This window comes from Meles meles, chromosome 2, assembly GCF_922984935.1.
Source record: "Meles meles chromosome 2, mMelMel3.1 paternal haplotype, whole genome shotgun sequence".
NCBI lineage: Eukaryota > Metazoa > Chordata > Mammalia > Carnivora > Mustelidae > Meles > Meles meles.
The window spans coordinates 147,733,904-147,740,032 of record NC_060067.1 but is presented as its reverse complement, the minus strand read 5'-3'; the positions used below and the strand labels follow the sequence as shown (position 1 = coordinate 147,740,032).

At 37.9% G+C, this 6,129-nt stretch overlaps 1 pseudogene; it reads right to left on the bottom strand.

Moving 5' to 3' along the window:
- Positions 1-1,277: 1,277 nt before the first annotated feature.
- Positions 1,278-2,166, bottom strand: LOC123937240 (annotated as a pseudogene).
- Between the last annotated feature and the right edge of the window lie 3,963 nt (positions 2,167-6,129).

Below are 6,129 nucleotides of genomic sequence, written 5' to 3'. Positions count from 1 at the left end.
ATGAACTGACTTTGCCACTTCTAGGTAAACAAAAAACTAAAGGCATCGTCACATCCTCGTCATGACTATATGGTGGAGCAAAAAGTCCACTGCAACTCTACCCAGCTTCCCTTTCTTAGAGCTTTAAGTCTCTTTATGCTTTTTCCTACAGCCACCAAACTTCTTTGGAGAGCCAAAAGGTCCCACAACATTCCTCTAACCCAGTCCGAAAACTTGATAAATCGAGATTACTACGACCAACTGATCTAATTCTCCCAAGTAGGCGATATTTAAAATAAAAAATTCTACAGCTCAGCCATCTTAGGTCGCCATAATTATCTCCTTCCCTCTCTGGTGCTTGCCTTTACATAAACGTAAGGTGTCTCTTTAAAAACAGCACATTGGCAAGTTGAGCTATTTTTTTAAAAATTAAAATTGATTGGTTAAGTATTTATGAGATTTACTTCATTTGAAAAAATGCATAATGTGGAATGTTTTAGCCCTTTTCTCCTTATTCTGAATTTTCTCTTCTTTGCTTTTCTTCTTTATGTCCCTTTAAAACCTAAAACAAGAAACTGTTGTCTCTCAGAACTGAACTCTGAATGCCAACCACATTCTCTGCTGAAACTGTTCATGGGACTTTGAAAGGAAAATGCTGTGTTTTGTACTTAAAAGGGGGTTTGCTATGCTTTATATGCTTAAAATATGATTAACAGTTTTTGAGAAAAAGACTTTGTCCCTATTTAGCCATTTTCAGTGCTTTTAATGTTAAGATATGTGGTACCAAAAACCTAGACGTTTCCATGAGACAGACCTTTTTTTTTTGAAAATTTTATTAACATTTAATAACAATAAATCAGTAAGCATTTTCCAGTCTTCATGAAGTTTTTGTCTTAAAGATGAAATTGACTTCAAATGTCTTCATGTAAACCAATCAGACATGAATAAACTTTTATAATGAGCTTCCCAAACGCATCTTTTTAATACTGGTCTTTTTTCTTGGGATGACAATGGCAATACTATGACAGTATTAAGATTTCTTTTTAATTCAAATGAACTGTTTTCAAGATTAATGGTTACTAGCAAATCTTTATTTTTATTACTCTGCTAAGGCAAGATAAAACATGATACTTTAAAATTATTTTCAATTTCCTATGAACATATTTTATAGTAAAAAAATTATTTGGTACTATGTGGCTTTCATGCTTAAATTCTAAAAGTAATCTTTAATTTCAACTAAACTTGGTACCCCAAGACTTAAAAAAGTTTTTTTAAATGATATTTACATAATAAATACAATTTTAATCACTCAGTTCTTCCTCATCACTGAAATATGTGCTTTTCTTTATTCTTGGGTGTCTTGAATCATCTGATGTTGAAGGACCTCCCGAACTGGGTTTCCATTTTTTCTGTTCTTCTTCAATTTTGGCTTGCTGGAAAGCTATGGCCTGACTAAGACTGTCAAGAGCAGGATCTTCCCCTTCATCTTCACTTTCTTCTACTTCTTCAATTTCTTCTTCTGGTTCAGGAATTTTCTTTTTCTTCTTTTTCTCTTTCTTCTTTGGAGGTTCCCGTTCTCCAAGCACATTTTTAGGGCAGGCGTAACTTAAGTGTTCACTTTCCCCACATTCATAACACTTAGATTTGTCAAAGTTGTTTTGTCTTCAGATGAACTCAGCTGCTCTTCCATTGTCGATAGCAATGCTTGCTTTTATTACTCTACCAAATAACTGTTTGTTGTTTATGTCTCTGGTACAGTTTTGTGCAGAGTCTTTATTCAAAAACAAAATAAATGCAACCCCTTTACTCTTTCTGGTATCTTTATCTTTCATTATAGTAACCCTGTTTATAGGTGCTTATAGCTCTGTCTTTGACTTCATAGCATTCTCATGATTTATAATTAATGTTTGTATGGAAATTCATTCAGAGATTTTTACAACTTTGCCATACTTGGGAAATATCCGGTATAAGTCATTGTTGGTCAGGGAAAAGGGAAAGTTGGATACATACACTGTGCTTTTACTTGGGGCCAATCCACCACTCATTTCTTTAGGTGGGGCGGACCTGGGAAACTAGAGCGTGAGCCCATGACTCAGTTGGGGCTCAACCCGGACTCTTCCTCGTCCCCTGCTGGGGCCTTGGCATCACGGGTCCTGGGAGGGGTCAGGCACCGGAGAGTAGGAGGCAGCAACAGCAACGCCTCTTCCTGGCAGTAGCTAGACCCAGGCTCCTGAGACAGACCTCCTTAACACTACAGTCAAGAGCATGGTCCTCAGCTCTGTAGGCTTAGAAAACCAAGAATTAACACTATCTCTGTACAAACTGATTGAATTAGAATGACCATTTATAGGTGCCTAAGTGACTCAGTCTGTTGGGTGTCTGGTTCTTTATTTCGGCTCAGGTCATGATCTCAGGCTTATGGGCTGGGGCCCAGCATTGGGCTCTGTGTTCATCAGAGTCTGCTCGAGATCTTTCTCTCGTTCTCCCTCTGTCTCTTCCCCTGCTCTGTCTCTAAATAAATAAAATCTTAAAAAAAAAAAAAGTGCCAATGTATTCACCTACAGTGGAAAAATACTTGGCCATCAAGGGGAAATGCTTGAATTTCTCTTTCTCTCTCCTTCTCTCTCTTCAAGGAAGTAGTATTTTCTCTTCAGAAAAAGACACCTGGGATATCAGATCATAATCACAAAACTGAGCAATAAGTGATAAGCCTAACAGAATAAATTAGAGATTAGTCAACAGGAGATATAAGCCTGAGTGCCTGTGTCCAAAAGCTGGCAAAGTACTTTCCTAACCCCTGCATACCACTGTCAGCCTCTGACTCTATGGGTTAACTGTCTATGTTCTATTTATTTATTTATTTATTTTTAAGATATTTATTTATTTATTTATTTGACAGAGATCACAAGTAGGCAGAGAGGCAGGCAGAGAGAGAGAGAAGGAAGCAGGCTCCCCGCTTAGCAGAGAGCCCAATGTGGGACTCCATCCCAGGACCCTGAGATCATGACCTGAGCCGAAGTCAGAGGCTTAACCCACTGAGCCACTGAGCCACCCAGGCGCCCTAACCGTCTATGTTCTAAACCAGTATCTTCCTCCAGTCAACCTCAAAATAATACAAAAGATTAGATTTTTGCTTATAAAATTATAATTGTGTTCCAGACTACCTGTGAATATTCCTAGCATATCTCAATTAGAGTTCAGGAAAACATGGTTAAAACCAGTGAAATAAGTTTTGTGCTAGTTGAGGGCCCATTCATTCATTCATTCTAGGAAGAGTTATCAACAACCATTTAATGAACCCTTACTTGTTACTTGCTACCAAAAATTAGCACTGAGCTAGACACTGTGGGAGTCATCAAAGAAACAAAAGATAAATGACTACCTAAAAATAAAGATCAAGGAAATTGTTAACTATATACTAACAGACAGAGTTCACAGAGGGGAAAGTACACCGAGTGACTCATACATGGCTAAAAAGCTTTTCTATAAGGGGTAGGATGTAAGCGAGACCTGGAACAATGCATAGGATTTCAAAAGAGAGAGAAACAAGCAATGTAAGAGAGTCTAGTCGAAAAAAATGAACACACTCAAAATAACCTTCATCAAATAGAGTCAATAAATGATCTGATCCTTTACAGAGAGGGAAAGTTCTACTCCTACAGCAAAAGGTTTAACTACTTCTGTCAACTGTCAGTGGACAGTCCTTCGTCACTTACTATATTTTCCTTATGAGCCAGTTTATAACTTAAGATAAATACAGGTTTTTAACACCCACACAATTAATGAAAGGGAATTAATATTCCTGAGTACATAAAGAAGCAGAATGCACCTCACCCAAAGGATACATGATAGTGACTCTGGGTTCAGAGGTGTGCTGCTGGGGCTTTTTTCCCACCAGTTTCATAATCTATAACTGCAAATCCAGATGTAGTTGGTTCCTCTGATGAATGTGGCTTATTTACAATCGACATTCTAATAATACAAAAGCTTTCAATTATTTGATGAAAGCAGATAAATTCTTGCACACTGTAAATTTAACTCTCAAAAGAGCTGTTGAGCTTTTGTGAAATACTGGCCTTATATTTTATAAGTTTTGGAACCTCCCCAAATCTAAGAGAACACAAACATTTCCTCAAAGAATAAAAGAAAAGAGTAATAATAATATCCGGTGGTCACAGGGAAACTTCTGGTGACCTACAAGTCTGAGGACCCATAGGAATATGGTCAGTAAGCATCATACTGTCATGAGTGTAGGGCTCAACAAGCTTTTCAGACCTCAGAACAACTAGTGATCTATCTGAGGCTAGAAGTAAAAATCATCATGTTTTACTGTATTCAAAACACTCAGGTAGAGCCTTTTTATGTAAACATGGCCATATTTCCTTTCTCCCTCACCCCAGCTCACAAAGGAAATAAGCCTTTGGGAAAGATTAACAGTTACTAGTAGTTCAGGAATGAGTATGGAAAAGTGGTCCTAAAATTTTCTGGGCTAATTCACTAGGATGCCAAGTGAATGAACCACCCACAACCAAGATGGTTATCCATCCCTTAAATGCATACAGATAAGTGATGCCACCCTCAGAGAGTATCCGAGATGCATTTTTAGTTGACTTCAGGATCACCCCCATGAAGATTAACAGTTGACCTGTGTTAACTCCGTTTTGCTGATGGGGGAAGCAAAATGTACAAAATCCTATTATACTCTCCTCTTTCTGTAGCCAGTGAGTGATGAGAATGCGTATTTTCTGATTCCCCATCAGGGACCTTTTTTTTTTTTTTCAAACACCAGATCCCACCCAATTATAGAAATACTCAATACTCAAAACTTGATGACTCTGATTCCTTCCCAACATGGAAGTAACCGCATACCATAATAACATGCAAGGGTAAAACCACACCTCCAGAACAAAGCATATTGCGAAAACTAATTGCAATCCTGTAGAGTAAGCAAGCCTTTAAAAATAATTCTCAGACATCATTACGTGTATTAAAATAAAGCTTGGATTAGCCCTATCCATTTTAACAAGGGGTCCCATGCCTCTCCCTCCTAAATAAGTCTGCATCAGTGTTTATTTTGATTTGGAAGTTATCAAAAAACTAAACAGCTTGCAAAAGCAGAAAAACAAGGTCACGATCTGATCAGAAAGGTGAGAATGGCTCAAAAGGCAAGCCTACTTTCTCCCATCACCCTAACTTCTACTGCCAGATTCTGTAGCTCTCCTGAGTCTGTAACATGACAACCACTAATTTTAGACCAACCCTTTGAATTTACACATGATAAAACTGAGGCCCACAGAATGACCCACAGACACAAGTTAATTACAAAGCAGAGAGACAAGACAAATAATAGGATTCCTGATTCAGCATTTTATAGCATTGCCTCTTCTTGCCTTTACTAGATTAAGAGATTGTTATACAATTATGATATATTCTCTCCAACTTCTTCTGTCCTCTTCTTCTTCTGTACCATAAAAAAATAGTAGTAATAGAGCTGAACCCCAAAAGTGTGTCTCCTGAGTTTTGGTATGTCCTGGCAATGACACCAAAAGGTATTTCCATACATAGAATGACCTCATGCACATACTCACAGGTCAAAATCTCATACTGGTGAATTCAGCTTTTTGCCCGTTTGTTACTTTTAGTCAAAGGACAAGTAAACAATGAGATTAATCACTGGCAATAGTGGGGCTACAGTGAAAGCCCTGATGGTAGACATTCATCCATTCATTAAAAAAATACCTAGTGAGGGGCGCCTGGGTGGCTCAGTGGGTTAAAGCCTCTGCCTTCGGCTCAGGTCATGATCTCAGGGTCCTGGGATCGAGCCCCACATCGGGCTCTCTGCTCCGTGGGGAGCCTGCTTCCTCCTCTCTCTCTGCCTGCCTCTCTGCCTAGTTGTGATTTCTCTCTGTCAAATAAATAAAATAAAAAAAAAATACCTAGTGAGTACTTAAAAGGTGGTATGTATGTGAAATAACCAAATCTCCATAATCATTTATTCCAAATAAAATTTAACTGTGATTCATAAAAGCTATGTAAATATAGCTCAACTCTGACTCCTTATGCAAATATAAAGTAGCTATTGTACAATATTGTTGAATTAGCTTAACTTCTACATTTTCTCTCTGAAAACTATAAAATATAAAACTTTCT